Genomic DNA, 19537 nt, shown 5'->3' on the forward strand with positions numbered 1-19537 from the left:
CAGGACTTCTTAGGAAGCCAGACAAAGATCTCTCCCAGGAGTCCTGCAGACAGTGAGGAATCTTCAGCCCTGTAACAGCACTACTTTTTCCAGAGGAATGTGGAATCCGGAGGCCAGAGCTGGCGTCTCTCATTTTCTGTGGATCACATCCCCTTCAATTGTGGGGGAGTTGTAACCATGAGGGCGGAGAAAAATCTGACACTAGTAAAAGTGGTGTCTGAGCAGATACTGACCAAAATACACATTATGAATCCTAAGTGTTTCCCACAGGCCAGCTCATCCCTGTGGCGTTGCAGAACTCCACTGAGCTTTGGTTCTGACGCAAAGCACCTGTCCTTTGCGCAGTGTGTATTGTCATAACACAAATACCAGCAAAGGCTGCCTCCGCTCAGACTCTAGACAATTGTATGTTATGAATTGCAATGTATTTGCTATACACACCCCACACAAAGCTTTCTGCTTTTACAGATGAATAATGGATTAACTACAAGTGACTTTTTTTTTCTTTCTTTCTTTTCAAGACAGGGTTTCTCTGTGTAGCCCTGGCTGTCCTAGAACTCGCTCTGTAGACCAGGCTGGTTTGGATTTTTTTTGTTGTTGTTTTGTTTTGTTTTTGGGTTTTTCAAGACAGGGTTTCTCTGTGTAACCTTGGCTGTCCTAGACTCACTTTGTAGACCAGGCTGGCCTTGAACTCACAGCGATCCGCCTGCCTCTGCCTCCCAAGTGCTGGGATTAAAGGCGTGCGCCACCATGCCCGGCTGTCCAGGCTGGTTTTGTACTCCAGAGATCTGCCTGCCTCTGCCTCTGTTGGGATTAAAGGCGTTCACCACCACTATCCAGCTACAAATGACTTTTAGTATTTTCCTACAAATGGTGCTGGAGAGGTTAAGAGCTCTTCCAGAGGTCCTGGGTTCAATTCCCAGCACCCACATCTGTAACTCTAGTACCAGAGGATGAACGCCCTCTTCTGGCCTCTATGGGCACTGAACACACAAAGTGTACAGACGGGCCTGTATGGAAGTTTTCCAGCCTTTGTTTGTTTGTTTGGGTTTGCCCCATTTACTGCAAGAATGAAGACCATTCCCAGCAATCAGACTGTCAACATTCCAGAGAATGTCGACCTCACTCTGAAGGGGCTCACAGTCATTGTGAAGGGCCCCAGGGGAACTCTGCGGAGGGACTTCATATCAATATAGACCTGAGTCTTAAGAAGCTCCGGGCTGGGGCTGGAGAGTTGGCTCAGTGGTTAAGAGCACTGTCTGCTCTTCCAAAGGTCCCGGGTTCAATTCCCAGCACCCACATGGCAGCTCACAACTGTCTGTAACTCCCAAGATGTGACACCCTCACACCAATGCACATAAATTTAAAAATTGAATAAAAATATTTCAAAAAAAAAAAAAAAAAAAAAAAAGAAGAAGTTCTGGGATGGCAAATGGGACTGGCCACGGCCAGACTATCAGCAGATGGTCAGAACACCATCAAGGGTGTCACGCTGGGCTCCATTACAAGCTGAGCTCTGTGTGTGCTCACTTCCCACCAACGTCCTCAGACAGGAGAATGGGTCTCTTGTTGAAATCCGAAATTTCTCAGGTGAAAAATAGATCCACAGGGTTCGGATGGATGGGTGTTGCTCGTTCTGTCTCTCAAGCCCAGAAGGACGAACTAATCCTTGATGGAAATGGCATTGAATTTGTTTCAAATTCAACGCCTCTGATCCAGCAAGCCACAACTGTTAAAAGCCAGGATATCAGCCAGGCGTGGTGGTGCAGGCCTATAATCCCAGCACTCCGGGAGGCAGAGGCAAGCAGATCACTGTGAGTTTGAGGCCAGCCTGGTCTCCAAAGTGAGTCCAGGACAGTCAAGGCTACACAGAGAAACCCTATCTCAAAAAACCAAAAAACCAAACCAAACCAAACCAAAAACCCAAAATCCTGAATTGCAAGTTTGTTTGGGGTATCTGTGCGGACAATGAGAGACTTACATTGGAGAAAACCTCTACTGCGATTACTCCTCAGCATGTGAGCATCAAATCAGTATATCTCTTAAAATATTTTTAGTAATAGTTTTATAAATGTACATGTGTGTCTTTGTGTGGCTGGGCACAGAGAGCTGAACTCAGGTCTTCTGCCCCAGCAGTGCACACTCTTAACCTCTGACTCAGAGCAGCCCCGAGGATTGTGTCATGTTAGAATGTTGGGTTGTAAAAATTTCTGTCGGAGTAGTTGACTTGAGTGTTGTAAAATAAGTAAATAAAATGAAATTTCAAAACTATTGTGGCAATTCTGGCTTGGGATTAAAGCAGAACTTCCAACAGTTCCTGAAATGGCCCTATATACCTCTGCCATTTTGTGCTGCATATTCATACAAAACAATGTTGTCATTACTGACTGGTATGAAATCAAAATATCCATCAACTCTGAAAAGTGTTGAGCAATATGCTACACTCTGCAAAGGATTCAGCCAATATTTAATATTTATGTAAAAATAAACAATCAGGGACTGGAGAAATGGCTCAGAGGTTAAGAGTACTGATTGCTCTTTCAAAGGTCATGAGTTCAATTCCCAGCAACCATATGACTGCGCACAACCATCTATAAGATCTGGTGTGCAGGCCAGAATACTAAATAAATACATAAGTCTTTAAAAATAAATAAGCATGTCCATCTCATTAGTATGAAATTTTGCTTTCATCTTTCTTTAATAAGTGGCAAAATTACATGCATACCAAAGAATTGTTTTACAGTACATTTACATGTGATTAATTACTACCACATGCTTGTTTTGTATATTAATTTTACATACCCATCTATATTTGGGGGTCCCACAAAAATTTCTTGGGCAGAAAGGAGTTGAGAGTAGGGGGAAATTTTAAGAAACGCTGTTTAAGACTGAACTTTGACCTCATCTTCCCTTCCGTTTACTCTCTTGACTGTAGGGCCAGACACTGGGACAGCATGACGGCTCTGAAGAGCTCATAGCACACATGGGTTCTGTGGCCACGGAGACGACTGTACCAGAGGACGCCTGGCCCGGGAGGTGTTGTATACCTGGCTAGGTAGCTCTGGGGACAGGAGTGACCTGGGGGTGAGGTAGGCCCAAGGAAGAACCGAGCTAGATGAAGAGGAGGTAACAGAGCAATAACCCATGGAGCTTTCCAGAAATGAGGCCTGACCTCTGGGGGGGCGGGGGAGGGGTCAGAACAGGTTGGCTGTGCTTTCCCAGCTGCGAGGCCGTTGTTTGGTCTCACTGAGTCACATCTGTGAAGAAGTCCTATAGGAGTTCTCGTTCAGGTCCAAGGAGACCGAGCATTTGGTTCCTGTTGTCAAGTCCAAGGTTAGGCCCACGTTACTATAACTGATGCTAAGTCAAATGTTAAGTTTCCTTTGTCTCTGTGAGAGAAAGGGTCTCTGGTCTGGAAAAAGCACATTAGAGAAAGACTGACACTTTGGGCTTCCAAACCATGGAAACAATAGTCCCTAGAGAACTAAAACTTTCCCAAGAGTCCCGTGCTGCGGGAAGGGAAAGGCTGAGGCCTGCTGACAGCCAGAGACTTTACACAGTTTTGATGACTTATAGGACCATCTTTTCTTAAGAGACTAGAACCAAGACAGTGATGGGCCAGTGACAGGCAGGGTCACACCTCGATCAGGATTGCTTAGCTAGTCATGCTTCTAGGCCTCATTTTAAACCCAAACCTCATGATAGTACCCCAAACAGTGACTTGGCGGGGTCAGCGGACCTCATTATTTTGTTCTTCTTCCCAGTGTAGCCACACTGAATAAACCCTTCTTTGCTTTTCACTGTTTTTCTTTTCTTTTCTTCTTTCTCTTTATTTGGTGTGTTGAGGATGGGTAGCTAAGCCTGTTTGTTTGTTAGTGCTTGCTAACAAAACTCCAGTGTCACTGTGCACCATTGTTGCTAATAGGTTGCTCCTCACTCCTGAGCTGAGACATTTCCAAGATAGTAGCAGAGGGTGTTATGCAAGAGGCCGAGGAGAGTGGGCAAGAAAGACCCAGCCAGAGGTCTGGGCTCCTGACAGAACTGGCATACACTTCAATCATCGACAGTATGTCTTGGAAGAATGGACCCTGGAAGGAATGCACTGGGTCACCAACCTCTGAGGTTTGTCTAGGAGAGACAGAGAGAGCCCAGACTTCCCCCTAAGCAGGCCTCCTCTTGGAACACAGACCCTGGGGACAAGGGCCCTGGGTTTAAATCCCAACTTTCTTTTCTTCCTTTTTTTTTTTTTTGGTTTTTTGGTTTTTTGAGACAGGGTTTCTCTGTGTAACCTTGGCTCTCCTAGACTCACTTTGTAGACCAGGCTGGCCTTGAACTCACAGAGATCTGCCTGCCTCTGCCTCCTGACTGCTGGGATTAAAGGTGTGTGCCACCACTCCCGGCTAAATCCCAACTTTCATTGCATGACTAGAGAGAAATCATGACTTCCCCAAGGCCTGTACTATGGGGACCAAATAGACACAAAGCCTATTGTATTGGTGTGCAGTTAAAGGAGGCTGCAGCTAAGCAGAGCCAAGGACACACAGAGAGCACCAAGCAGTCTCAGAGTCAAGTGCCAGCTCAACCTGACTTGGTCCCTGGCATCTATCTTTGCACAGAACTGGTCCATCCCCATCAGGGTTTCCCAGAATTGAGCTAACAGAAAAACTGTTAGCAGCGTTATCTGCAGGAGGCAGGCCTTAGCTGCACCTCACCCCTAAGCTGGAGGTGGAACTCAGAGCCTCCTGCGTAGTAAGTAAGTATGAACTACACTCTAAGCCCCAAGGCCTGAGGATCACTGTCTCTCAGCAGTTGGCAGAGGTAGGCAGAGACCGAATTTTGCTGTAGATCAGTCCCAGTTAGCTACAACTCTCCCAGATCCTGGAGTGACAGGCATTCTGGGAGGAAGGAGGTCTTTGTTTCTTCTCTCATGGCAAACATGCCTTCAGTAGGATCATTTAGAAAAGGCAGAAGCCAGAGTTGGGGAGGTAGTTCAGTTTGTAAAGAGCTTGCACAAAATCCAGGGTTGCTCTCCAGCACGGCATAAACCAGGACTAGCCAGCCAACTCACAGTCTTGGCACTCAGGAGGTAGAGGTAGGAGGATTGCAAATTCAAGGTCATCTTTACCAACAAAGAGAGTTCAAGGTCAGCCAAGGCTACATAAAACCCTGTCTCAAAAAAGAAGAAAGTAGGAGCCGCCCTTGGACCTACCTACTTCATTTACTGATCAAGCAAGTACAGCTTCTGCATCTTAAACTCATAGTGTAGATGTTATAATTACCATTTCTCAGGTTAAAAACAGAAGACTGAGTTGGGCGTGGAGGCAGAGGCAGGTGGATTACCGTGAGTTCAAGGTCAGCCCAGTCACAGCCAAGGCTACACAGAGAAACCCTGTCTTGAAAACAAACAAACAAACAAACAAAAACCAGAACACCGGGCCACTTAGATGGCTTAGTGGGTGAAGGTATTTGTCATGCAAGCCTGATGACCTGAGCAGGATCCCTAGAGCCCACGTAATGGTGGAAGTGTGAATCAGACCCATAAAGTTGTCCTCTGATCTCCACGGGAACACACTGGCATGCACACTCACAGACACACATCATGCCTACATACAACAATTTAAAAAACTGGAAGACGACTAAGGGCTGAAGAGATGACTCAGCACTTAAAAGTACTGACTGTTCTTCCAGAGGACCAGGGTTCAATTCCCAGCACCCACATGGCAGCTCACAACTGTCTGTAACTTCAAGATCTGACACCTTAACACAGATATACATGTCGACAAAATACAAACAGACATAAAATTTTTTTTAAAAAAAACAAAGAAAGAAAGACTGAACAATTTGTCTAACATGATACCCCAGGAAAGTCCTGATCTCAAATTAGGAAGGCCCCTGTAACCAGCCAGGGCTTTTCTATGTAAAGCAGGATGCTAGTTGTTTTGTTTTTTTGGAGTTTGTTTGTTTGTTTGCTTGGGGTTTTTTTGTTTTGTTTTTGGAGACAGAGCTTCTTTGTGTAATAATCCTGGCTGTCGTGAAACTCTCTTTGTAGACCAAGCTGGCCTTGAACTCACAAAGATCCATCCGCCTCTGCCTCCTGAGTGCTGGGATTAAAGGCATGAGCCACCATGCCTGGCTTGGAAGATTCTAATTGAATAAGGGATTGTGCCGTTAGGTTGAGTGTAGTGGGAAAACTGGAAACCCTCTTTACCAAGAGAGCAGACTCTTTTGCACAGAAATCATCAATATCATTCTAAGGAGACTCCTCCTGTTTCCAGGCACTTCTAGAAGGCCATAGTAAAGGCTAAAATCACTACCTTTGCCACTGCCAATTATACTGCTCCCTAGAGCTCACTGCAAAGCCCAGGGGTAAAAGGGAGGCTGAGTAAAACTGAAGGCATCACTCAGCATCCTCTGAGGCCCAACATGATGTGACATCTCTGCTCAGCTGTCCCCTGTGCTTAGACCAACGGTTCTCAACCTGTGGGTTGTGGCTCCTTTGGGGGCTTTCACGGAGGTGGCTTAAGACCATCAGAGAACACAGATGTTTACATTACAGTTCATAACAATAGAAAAATTACAATTATGAAGTAGTAACAGAGGTAACTTTATGGTGGGGGGGGCGTGGTCTCCACAACATGAGGGACCGTATTAAAGGGCCACAGCATGAGGAAGGTTGAGAACCGTTGGCTTAGCTAGCAGCCTCCTCCAAGCGGTAGTTCAGGTGCCTGTGTCTTCCCTTAGGGATCTCCTCTAGCTCCATTTTCCTCCTTCATGCTGAGCATCAACATCTTAGGCCCTGGCTTGGCTTCGGATGCCTTCCTATTTCTCTCTCACCCTAGCCAGCATGGTCCTGCCCTCTAAATGTGGAAGGCAGGCTGCCTGCAAAAAGAAGGCCGTGAGAAACATCTGCCTCGCTCTCCTGCCTAGACAAATCCACCCAGAACTGATTGTCAGTGAGATCCCGTGTGGAGCCATTACGTGCAAGGGAGGAGTGAGGAGGAGGAGGAGGAGGAGGAGGAGGAGGAGGAGGAGGAGGGGAAGGAGGAGGAGGAGGAGGGGGGGGAGGGGGAGGAGGAGGAGGAGGGTATGGTGACATTGTTTGTCACTGGTGATTGTTTTCCCTTTTCTGGACTTTTCCGTTTCTTAAGTGTGCGAGTGGTGTGTGTGTCTGTGTGTGTATGTGTGTGTCCTTTAGTCCCAGGAAGCTTTTGAGTCATAACAATAAGTCAACTGAGTCTGATGTCCAGCTTGAGTGACACTTCCCAGGCTGACAGCGCGCCATGCCTCAGGACGCTAGCGTTCTCCATTCCCCAAGCCCTCTGTCATGTCCACGAGTCAGTTGCTCTTCAGGAAGCACTTGTAGTTGAAGTGCAAGTGACGTGTTAAGTAAGCTCACGGAGAGGGTACAGGAGAGGAGTACCCCAGACCCAGGCCCTTAGCCCAGAGCACCAGCATAGCAAAGGACAAATTCCTTATGTGGGGGGAGGTCCCCCACAAACTGAAATTTGGCCCTAGGTCACTGAAGAGTGTTTTAGATGGTTGGGGAAAAGGTCCCTGAAGCCATTGCAACTGAATCTATGATAAACTGCAGACATGGAAATCCAAACCTTTTATTTTTTGCTATTTATTTATTTATTATTTATTTAAAGCTTGTTTAGTTTTATTTTTTGGTGCATGGGTGTTTTACTTGCATGTGTGTCTGGGCACAACCACAAGTATGCCTGATGCCCTTGGAGACCGGAAGAGGCTGTTGGGTCTCTGGAACTAGAGTTACAGAATGTTGTGAGCTACCATGTAGGTTCTGGGAATTGAACCCCCAGTCCTCTGGAAGAGCACCCAGTGCTCCTAAGGACCAAGCCATGTCTCCCGCCCCAATTTACTTATTTATTACATTCTTTACTTGGCGTGTGTGTATGTGTGTGCAGTGTGTGCATGTACAAGTCTCTCTCTCTCTCTCTCTCTCTCTCTCTCTCTCTCTCTCTCTCTGTGTGTGTGTGTGTGTGTGTGTGTAAGTGAATGTATGTGCCATGGCATAGGTGTGAGGTCAGAGGACAACTTTCAGGCCTTCAGGGATCTGTTCTCTCTCCTTCCATCATGTAGATTGAACTCAGGTGGCGTCTTTACCTGCTGAGATGTCTTGATGCTCCTCTCTCCCACCCCCTTAGTTTGTGAGCCAATGGTTTGGCTACTTTGGGAGAATAAGAAGCAAGCAATAGGGCTGGAGAGATGGCTCAGAGGATAAGAGCACCAGCTGCTCTTCCAAAGGTCCTGAGTTCAATTCCCAGCAACCACATGGTGGCTCACAGCCATCTATAATGAGTTCTGGTGCCCTCTTCTGGTACACAAGCAGGCATAACATTGTATACATCATAAGCAAATAAATACATAAATAATTTAAAAAAGGAAAAAAAAAGGAAGCAATAAATAGCTGCATATCTCACAGAAAATAAAATCCAGAGGGGTGATGGGACTGTCTATAAGCGCACAGCTGATAGCAGAACCTGGGATGAGAATAAGCCAACTTCCCCTCCCCCTCCCCCACAACCCCTCCCCCTAAGGCTGCTGCTCATTCAGCTACAAGGGTGGTTCTTAAATGCCTCATTTGCATGCTGGAGAGATGGCTCAGAGGAGCCCTGTCTGTTCTTTCAAAGGGCCCTGTCTATTCTTCTGAAGATCTTGAGTCAATTTCCAGCAAATGCCTTCTTCTGGCCTACTGGCTCATGTGCAGGCAGAATACTGTATAAATAATAAATAAATACATTTTTAAAAAAATGTCCGGGCATGGTGGCATACACCTTTAATCCCAGCACTTGGGAGGCAGAGGCAGGTGGATCGCTGTGAGTTCGAGGCCAGCCTGGTCTACAAAGCAAGTCCAGGACAGCCAAGGCTACACAGAGAGACCCTGTTTTGGAAAAAAAAAAAAAACCACAACAACAACAAAAAAAGAGAAAGCCTCATTTGCAAACAGAGGACCTCCTCCTACCCTTCAGGAGAGGCTACACAAGTCATAAAGCCAATGGGATGCACCTATTTTAGAAGCCAAGGTCCCAGAGTCCCATTTGTTCTGCCACTTTCAGTCAAGCACCCAGGGCGCTTCTGGGAGACCCCAAGGCTTCAAGGCATCATCTGAAAATCATGAGGTGAACTCTAACAGCTGCAAGCCCTCCATACCCGTCAGTTTTGGCAAGCTGCTAGGCTAGCTTCCAAGAGTGTTATGTGTGTTACGTGTAGTAGCTCACTGGGAGAGTGATTCCACCGCTGGAATCACCTGAATCATGCTTAGGCTGGTGGCTGTCATTGGTTGTATGTCATCTGCGGTCTTGGCTGGACGGTCAGCCAGAACACGTTAGGTGTGGACTCTGTCTATAAAAGGCTTTGGGCTTCCTCCCAAGATGGTGGCCAATAAAATAGTTTGGGCTTCTTTACAAGAAGACAGCCAGTTGTTGGAATTTATTGTCTCATAGTACTAAAGGGTACGAGTCTAGTTCAGGATTGTATATTCTACCTCTCTCTTTCTCTCTCTCTCTCTCTCTCTCTCTCTCTCTCTCTCTCTCTCTCTCAACTTCTGGCTTCCTTATCCTTTCCTGGGCTGATGCATCCCTATAAGCCTCCATTTTCACATGGCTTTCTTACTTCAAATTTGTGTCTCTGTGTTCATCTTTATGTCCAAAAGCACCGCCCCCCCCCAAGTCCAACCCCTGTACCCCGCCATACCACCTTGTTTTAGATTTTTGAGACAGGGCCTCATTATGTAGCCCAGGCTGGCCTCTCACTTGCAACCCTCCTGCTTCAGCCTTCGAATTACTGTGCAGATATACAGCATAAAAATTAAAAAAAAAGAAAAAATTGAGCCCTCTTTTATGTGGGCACCAGCCATGTTGGGTTAAGGCTTATTCCAGTGACGTCATTTTAACTCTGTTGAAAACCTATTTCCAAATAAAATCACACTTGCAGGCATTGCTGCTGCTGGTGGTGGTGGTGGTGGTGATGATGATGATGATGATGATGATGATGATGATGTGTGTGTGTGTGTTAGAACTTATGATAGTTATATCAATTGTCAACTCTCAACTTGATGAGATTAAGAATCACTTGGGAGGTGGGCTTCTGGGCATGCTGTGGGGATTATCTTTTATTTTGTTAAGATTTTATTATCTCTGTGAGTTCGGGGCCAGCCTGACCTACAAAGCCATTCCAGGATAGCCACGATGAAACAGAGAAATCCTGTCTTAAAAAAAAAAAAATATATATATATATATATATATATATATTATATGAATATATGAATGGTCTGTCTGCATGTATACCTGCATGCCACCATGTGTTGCTGGGAATTGAACTCAGGACCTCTGGAAGAACAGACAGTACTCTTAACCACTGAGCCATTTCTCCAGCCTTGGGGTTTATCTTTTGTATATATTTCAACTTTTTAATTTAAAAAGCTAAGATCTTTACATATAGAAAATTAAATGCTTGTTTTAGCTACTTTTCTATTCCTGTGATAAAACACCATGATCAAGACAACTTACTTTGTAAAACTGTTTAATTGGACTATGGTTTCAGGAAGTTAAAGCCCATGATGGTAGAGTGAAGGCATGGTGGCAGAAAGAGCGGAGAGTGCACAGAGACAAAATGGGGATGAATGACACTAGTCTTCTGAATCCTCAAAGCCCACCCAGTGACAAACCTCCTCCAACAAAGCCACACCTAATCCTTCCCCAACCATTCCATCAACTGGGGACAAAGTATTCAAACACAAACCTGTGGGCGCCAATGGTTGTTGATATTTTAATAATGTGTAGAATAAAGAATGTATTTGTGAGCTAGAGAGATGGCTCAGTGGTTAAGAGCACTGGTTGCTCCTCCAGAGGTCCTCAGTTCAATTCCCAGCAACCACATGGTGGCTCACAACCATCTGTAATGAGATCTTCTGGTCTGCAGGAGTATGTGCAGGTAGAATACTGTATACATAATAAATAACTCTTAAAAAAAAAAAAGAATGTATTTGTAAACTGTGCGTGGTGGCACATGCCTTTAATTTCAGCACTTGGGAGGCAACAGCAGGTGGGTCTCTGTGAGTTCAAGGCCAGCCTGGTCTACAAAGTGAGTTCAGGACAGCCAGAGCTACACAGAGAAACCCTGTCTCAAAAAACAAAACAAAACAAAAATCCAAACAAAACAAGACAAAAAATGTATTTGTAGTCTGATGTGAGCTTTACGGTCTTTCCATCCCGAGCTGTAGCTGAATAAAATACAAATAAAAAGTTCAGCAGGAGAGATGGCTCAGTGGTTAAGAGCACCGCCTGCTCTTCCAGTAGGTCCCAAGTTCAATTCCCAGCAACCACATGGTGGCTCAAAACCATCTATAATGTGATCTGATGCCCTCTTCTGCAGATAAAGCATTCATATACAATAAATAAATAAATAAATCTTTTTTAAAAAATTCAGCAGGGTGTGGTGGCACACGCCTTTAATCCTCAGCGCTCAGGAGGCAGAGGCGGATCTCTGTGAGTTCAAGGCCAGCCTGGTCTACAAAGCCAGTCTAGGACAGCCAAGGCTACACAGAGAAACCCTGTCTCATACAAAAACAAAACAAGATAAAACAATTTTGTTTAGAGTCTATGCAAATTGCTGGAACACGACTATATGAAATCTCCTTGCAATTGAGTCCAAGTTAACTTAGATGGGGAGACATTGTGCACCTAGCATTTGGTAACGACCTTAATGGTTTGTGAGCATCACTAGGACTTAAGAGAAGTTTCCAGGTGTCAGGGCTCCCAGTCACTGGCTGTGATTTCGAGGTACTGAACAGTCAGAGCCTAGCTGTCCTCTGAGAGGCTCTACCCAGCAGCAGATGGAAACAGACGCTGAGACTCACAGCCAAACATTGGGAGAAGCATAGGGAGTCCTGTGGAAAAGTGGGAGGGAGGACAGAAGGACTTGGAGGTGACAAGAGCTCTGCAAGATGACCAACAGAGCCAACTACCAGGGACCAGAAGGGGGCTGCTGAGACTGAAGCACCAACCAGGGACCTTGCATGGACTGGACCTCGGTCCTCTGAATAGATGTAGCCAATGGGCAGCTCAGGCTTTATGTGGGTCCTGTAGTAAGGGGAGCGGGGGAGCTGTCTCTGACATGGACTCTGCTGCCTCCTGGTTGGGGCTGCCTCGCTAGGCCACAGGGGAAGAGAACAAGTTCAGTCCTGATGTGACTTGATGAGCTTCAGTGGGCGTGTGGGTGGGGCATCCCTTTTCTATGGCAATTATCCTCACTAGGTTGAGATGGGAAGACCTGCCCACTATGGAAGGCACCATTCCCTGCTGTGGGGGGGGGGGGGGGGGATCCTGGCTGTTACAAGAAGGAGAAGGTGGAGCTGGAGAGGTGGCTCAGAGGTTTAAGAGCACTGGCTGCTCTTCCAAACGTCCTGAGTTCAATTCTCAGCAGCCATATGGTGGCTCACAACCATCTATAATGGGATCTGGTGCCCCCTCTTCTGGCGAGCAGGTGTATATGCAGCCACATCACTGTATACAAACATAAATTTTAAAAAAGGGAGGAGGAGGAGGAGGTGGGTTAGAGAGCTAGGTCAGGGATTAAGAGCACTCGCTGTTCTTTCAGGGGGCAAGGGTCTGGTTCTCAGCACCCGTATGCAACTTCTAACTGTCTGTCACTCCAATTCCGGGGGATCCGGCGCCCCCTTCTAGCCTCCCGAGACAACAGGCCTGCACATGGTACACAGACAAACACCCAGGCAAAACACTCCAGACACAGGAAGCCAATGAAGGAAACCTTCATAAGCAGCTGCAGCAGCAGCATCCATTGCCCTTTGCTTCCTGGTTGAGGATAAGACATGAACAACTGCTGCAAGCTCCTGTCACGCTGATGTCTTCACTATGGGGGTGGAGGGAACTGTACCCTTCAACAGCGAACCAGAGCAAACCCTCCCTCTAGCCCTTAGGTTGCTTTTGTCAGGGTTCTTGTTTGGTTGGTTGAGTTTGGTTTTCTTTCTCGAGACAGGGTCCTACAACATAGCCAAGGCTGGCCTAGGACTCACTGTGTAGACTAGGCTAGCCTCGAGCTCACAGAGATCTGTGTGCCTCTGCCTGCTGAGTGCTGGAGTTTTGTCAGGCCAGGGTAGTTTTGCTTTGTTTTGTCTTTGAGCTTTCAAGACAGGGTTTCTCTTGTAGTCCTGGCTGTCCTAGACTCGATTTGTAGAGTAGGCTGTCCTCGAACTCATGGAGATCTGCCTGCCTCCACCTCCAGAGTGCTGGGATTAAAGGCGTGTGCCACCATGCCCGATAGGTCAGGGTATTCTTTGTTTTTTTTAATCACATCAAAAAGAAAAGAAACCAACTCAGGACTTTTTTTGTGATCAGATAATTGAATTGACAATGACCTAAAATGTTGGCTTGGTGGCTTATATCTGTAAGCCCTGTCCTTAGGAAGCTGAGGCAGGGGAATTGCCTCAAGGTGGGAACCAGCCTGGGACAAATATTGAGTTCCAGTCCAGCAGGAGCCAAGGAGTAAAATCCTGTTACAAAGAAAATCTCAAAAAGAAAACAAAATCCAATGGCTCAGCCTTAAGAGCAACACATCAGGGGGCTGGAGAGATGATGGTTCAGTGGTTAAGAGCACCGCATGCTTTTCCAAAGGTCCTGAGTTCAACTCCCAGCAACCACATGGTGGCCCATAACCATCTGTAATGTGATATGACACCCTCTTCTGGCTTGCAGGAGTGCATGCAAGCAGAGCACTGTATACGTAATAATAAATAAATCTTAAAAAAAAAAAAAAGAGCAACACATCAGCAAACCTCCTCACACACCCAGTCCACAGTTAAAAGGGGAGGAGGACATGGGGACCTTATCCTCACCTCAAGATTAATTTGTTTAGGGGCTGGAGAGATGGCTCAGAGGTTAAGAACACTGCCTGTACTTCTAAAGGTCCTGAGTTCAATTCCCAGCAACTACATGGTGGCTTACAACTATCTATAGTGAAATCTGGTGCCCTCTGCTGGCCTGCAGGTGTACATGCGGGAATAATAAGTAAATAAATCTTAAAAAAAAAAAAAAAAAGATTTTTGTTTGTGTATGTCCTGCTGGGTATTAAACCCAAGTTTCACACAGGTGCTAGGTGAACATTCTACAAATCACTGAAGTACACCTCCAGCTCTGGACTCTAGTTTGTTTTTGTTGAGACAGGTTCATGTGGCTAAAGCTGGCTTCAAACTTACCACGGCCAGGATGACCTCAAACCTCTGATCCTCCTGTCCTAGGTGCTGGGGCTTCGGGCGTGCATCACCACACCCAGTTTTTGAACCCTACCTTTTTCATTTGTTTGTTTGTTTCGAGACAGGGTTTTTCTGTGTAGCCTTGGCTGTCCTGGACAGCCTCGCTTTGTAGACCAGGCTGGCCTCCAACTCAAAGTGATCCACCTGCCTCTGCCTCCCATGTGCTAGGATTACAGGCGTGTGCCACCATATCCAGCCAGAACCCTACCTTTTTGATGGAGCAAATTCACGAGTGTCTGAGACAGGGGATTGTTGGAGCTGTTTTCTGGAGGACTCAATCTGTATGTCTTCCATATAAGTGGGTGTTTTTAGTTGCTAGTATTTAACCATAAGGGGAATTTACATAACTCTGGCTTCTGAGTCTTTCAAAATCAGAAGACCCTGACAGCCTGAGGCGCTCACTTCCCCATGTCAGCAGCCATTAAGGGCTGTCCCTATTAAGAGGCCGGCGGGTTCCCCCAAATGACCCATTTGCTTCCTTTGCCTGCCTCTTCTGAGGCCAGCCTGTCACTTGCCATTGAGTCACTCTACTGAGCTGTCACGTCCCTTGCAGTTTCTCTCATGCAGTTCCTTGCTTCCTGTTCGTTGGGTGTCAGAGAGTGTGTCTTCTTCCCCTGAGCCCTAGAGGAAGCTCCCTGGGGCAGAACCCCAGGAACTCCCGCTATGGTGAAACGCAAGCATGCTGACCTGAACAACAACACCTTGCCTTCACCCCAAGAACCACAGAAGCCTGCAGAAAGGAGCCGGGCCTCTGATTCACAGCCCCAGTGTCTGCAGGACTGGTCTAGGCAGGAGGGTGGGGCCGGACAAGCACAGGCAGTGGGCTGATTACAGGGGAAGGACATGGTGAGGGTGATGGACAACTGCAGGCAGATGGGGTTATCACCGCCCTCAGCCACCTCCTCCTCTGTGCTCCCCGTGGGTCTCAGTCTAAGGCTGACATCCCTACTAATTCTGAGGTGGCTTCTCCAACCTCTCTATTCCCATCCACCCAAAGCTTCTAGATTCTTCCCAAAGCTTCCCTAAATCCTTTAATGGACAAATGCCACGGAGGAAAACTATGCTGAGATTGTAAACACTATTTCTAAGTGGCCACAGGGGCCTTGAACTGGGCCGTACTTACCTCCACCCAACAGCCCATGTCTGAGTGTCCCAGGCCTAGGAGTCAAGGAAGGCCTGCTGTTTGGGGTCTCTGCAGGAAGGTGGGGGTGGTCCCACCACCCCTGAGAGTTGAGCTCTCTGTAAGCTATATTTTGCCTGTGATGGTCTCCAGGTATTAAGTATGTCTCTGGCATCTCCAGCTCTGTCCCCTCCTCCACAGAGTAACAGGTCTGTCTTTGTCACTTTTCTGCCATCGTGACATGAAATGAGTGAGTTTCTGCAAAGCGTAGTGGTGTCTGGAGAGCGTTATCCCACCGTTCCCTGTGTGTGTGTGGACGGCTTCTGGTTTCCTTCCTTTGTCTACTGCTGGACGGGTGAGTTCTAGAACACGTGCTGACCGTCCCTCTTGCAAACTCAGAGTAGGGGGGGGAGGATGATGAGGCTTCGGTTTCCCATTTGTCAGGCCTGCTGCCCCAGGTCCTCCCCCTTTCCCAAGCAGTGCTCCCCACTCACCTTGTGCTCCCCCCCACACACAAGGGCAGAAGCCCTGAATTCTGCACCCCAGCATCAGGGATTAGTGTTTTGCTGGTTGGCTAGTGGTGAGTTTTTCCAGCCAGGGAGGAATGGGCTTGGCTCCTCGGTGAGAGGTGGAAACAGTTTAAATGGAGGAGGCTAGTCGAGCATCCCATAATTGCCAATTTAACTCAGGACTGGCTGGAGTTTTCTACAAGAAACTTAGTATTGTTGAGGGGCGGGGGGGGGGGGGGGAAGGGAAATGGAAGCCTGAGGTCTCTAGCTCCGGGGTCCCATCAGCCCCTGTAAGTTTATTGAATCAAATTCCTGGAGAAAAAGGATGCACCTATTAATTCCAAGGACAGCCCATAGGTGGGGTCTAGGTCTGCTGTGACAAATGGCCATAAACTGCGATGTGATTTACACCGACAGAAATGTATTCTTCACAGATGTGGAGACCAGAAGTTCAAAACCAAGGTGTCTACAGGGTACTTTGGGGGTAGTGGGGGTACCCCCTCTAGTCTCTTGTCACTTCTAGTAATTTCTGGCAATTCTTCCATTATTAGCTAGTATCAGCATCCCTTGGTCTCAGCTTGTGGTTGTGTGTGTGTACGTGTGTGTGTGTGTGCTGTGTGGTCTGTGTGAGTGCATCTGAGTGTACACACACATGCACTTGTGTACCTATCACATGTGCATGTGGAGGTTGGAGGAAATCCCGAGTGTCTGTCCCACAGCACTGTCCACCTGTTTTTGAAACAGGGTCTCTCACTTTTATCTGGAACTTGTCTATTCCAAGGCTAGGCCTGGCTGTCACCAAGCCCCATGGATTGGTCTGGCTCTGGCTCCCCAGTGCCACAAGTGTCTGTGCAGGCGACCATGCCTGCCTTCTGGCCCTGCCTTCACAGGGCCTTCCCTCCTGGATGTAGCCTGTGTCCTCTTGTCCCTGGGCCTCCTTTTAACTAATTACATTTTGTTTTGTTTTGTTTTGTTTCGAGACAGGGTTTCTCTGTGTAGCCTTGGCTGTCCTGGACTCATTTTGTAGATCAGGCTGGCCTCGAACTCACAGCGATCCGCCTGCCTCTGCCTCCCAAGTGCTGGGATTAAAGGCGTGCGCCACCACTGCCCAGCTACTAATTACATTTGTAAAGACCCAACATCTGGGGTTCCTAGTGGGTATGAGTTTGGGGAAACATTACTCTAACCTTCCAGCTTCATTCAGGAACCACGCCATAAACCAGAGGTCCAGTGAGTGTACATTTGACTCCAAGCCACACTAGACACCAGAAACACACTAGTCTGTTCTGTTGCTATGTGGCTCGCGAGCTAAAAATGGTTGGTAAAGACAAACCAGATTGCTATTTGGCTACACGTGAAATCATATGACTCAACTTTTTATATCCGTACATGAGATCCGCCCAGAACACTGACGTGTTCCTTCGTTCTTGTGCCCTCTATTTGCTAATACGATGGCTGGAGCTTTTACAGTGCCTCCTGCTGATCTGCAACCCAGCTTGGAAGTCTCCCCCAAGTCTCCCTACACACTGAGCCTCTCCCCTCTGGGTTGAACAGTGTCTAAACTTTGAGGCAAAATTGCTCACTGGTTGAAAGAGGGGGACACCGGAGTACCTGGTAAAGCTTGGGTTCAAATCCTGCCTTCGGTGTTTCCATAGCAGGCCCCTTACTGTGGGTGGAGTGGGAGGTTTTCACATCCCCGGCTTCCTGTGAGGACTGATACGCCAGTGGGGTCTCCGGCTAGGCGCGCGGCAATGCTAGCGAGCGATGGAAATGCCAAGGCACCTCATGAAATCCCAGTGCTTTCCCTTTGGGGACACTGAGGAAAGACGGTCCATATGACATGTGGAACTTTCCACGGGGGCCGAAACACCAGCCGGCCTCGCTATGGGCCTGTTGGCTCTTATTTGCCCTGCCCTCCTGCTGTCCATGCCATTCCATATTCCGCACCCAACAGGGAGTCTTTTCGATGTGGGCTGCACCCCAGCACCCTCAGATTCTCCTCATTGGGAATTAGATTTGCATTACAAGGGGCTGAGGCAGGAGAATGACGGGGGAGGAGAGCAGGACAAGCTCCCACCCCCCACTGGGTAGCTTGCTCTCTCTCTCCCTCCAGCCTTTTCTGCAAGTTCTAGAAATGTCTCTTTCTGTTGGCCATAGCATAGGTGGGAATGACGTTCCGCTGTCATACCTGGGTGCCCTGGAGTACCCGTTGTGGTTTTCCAGGGCCTTACCCACAACTGAGGAGAGGGCTCTTGTCCTGGCTGTTTTCTGTCGCTGTGATGATAAAACACTAATTTCAGCTTGCCGGCTGCTGTCTGGGGGAAGCCAAGGTAGGAGCTGGTGCAGGCAGAGACCGTGGAGGAATTCTATTTCCAGTCTTGCCCCTGTGGGCTGCTCAGCTTGCTTTCTTACACAGCCCTGGGCCACTCACAGTGGGCGGGGCCCTTCCGAATTCATCAACAATCAAGAAAGGTCCCACAGGCTTGTGCAGGGCAATTGGTTGCAGGCAACTCTGCATCCCAGGTGACTGTGGTTTGTGTCAAGTTGACAAACAGAAACTCAACCAGCATAGATCTCTCCCAGGTGAGCCTCAACTGGGTGTAAGCTCGCCTCGTGCAGCTGTTAACCTCCTCCCAAGGGTTCCTGAATTCCCAAGATTCACTTTTTCAGACACAACTTTCAGCTGTGGCGTCCTGAAGGCGAGCAGACCACCACTTGATATGAGACTGGAAGTCAAAATGATGGCACCTGAGTTGGGCGTGGTGGTGCACGCCTTTAAATCTCAGCACTCGGGAGGCAGAAGCAGACGGAGCGCTGTGAGTTAGAGGCCTGAGGCCAGCCTGGTCTACAAATTGAGTTCAGGAGAGCCAGGACTACAAGAGAAACACTGTCTTGAAAAACAAAAAAACAAAAAAACAACAACAAAAAAAAAAACAAAAGAAAAACAAACAAAAAGATGTCACCTGTCTCCAGCCTCCAATGCTAGGCTGAAGACACCTGCAAGCATGCCCATCATTTTGTATGGGGATTTGAACTCAGGTCTTCAGGCTTGCAAAGCAAGCATCCTTATACTGAGCCACTCCCCAGGCCCCTTGTTTTGTTTTCCGAGACAGGGCCTCTTTGTAGTCCAGGCTGGCCTCAAATTCATAGAAATTTGCCTATCTCTGCCTCCCAAATGCCGGAATTGAAGGCATGTGCCACCATGCCTGGTTTCCCTGCTGCCACCCCCAGAAGTCTCACTGCTCGTAGATAAGGGCTTCGTCAATTCTCCTAAGTAAACTAGGAGGGCTGGGCATGGCGGCACAGGCCTGTAATCCCAGCCCGTGGGAGATGGAGGCCAACAGATCCTGAATTCTAGGCCAGCCTGGGCTCCATAACAAATCTACATAACGAGATCCTGTGAAACACTTTCAGTCCCAACATTTTCCAGAGACTGTTCGAGAATCACTCTTCTCTCCTGACTGCCATGTTATTATACTTTTCTCTACATATACTTCCCACTTCATTTTCTTTTCCCTGGATGGCTTTTCTGTCCACATGAAGCCAGCTCTTTACATGGGCTTTGGCCATGGGTCACATCTAAGTTGTGGTGGGCTTGCTTCACGAGATCCCCCTGAC

This window comes from Acomys minous (genome assembly GCF_964271855.1).
Source record: "Acomys minous genome assembly, chromosome: 12".
NCBI lineage: Eukaryota > Metazoa > Chordata > Mammalia > Rodentia > Muridae > Acomys > Acomys minous.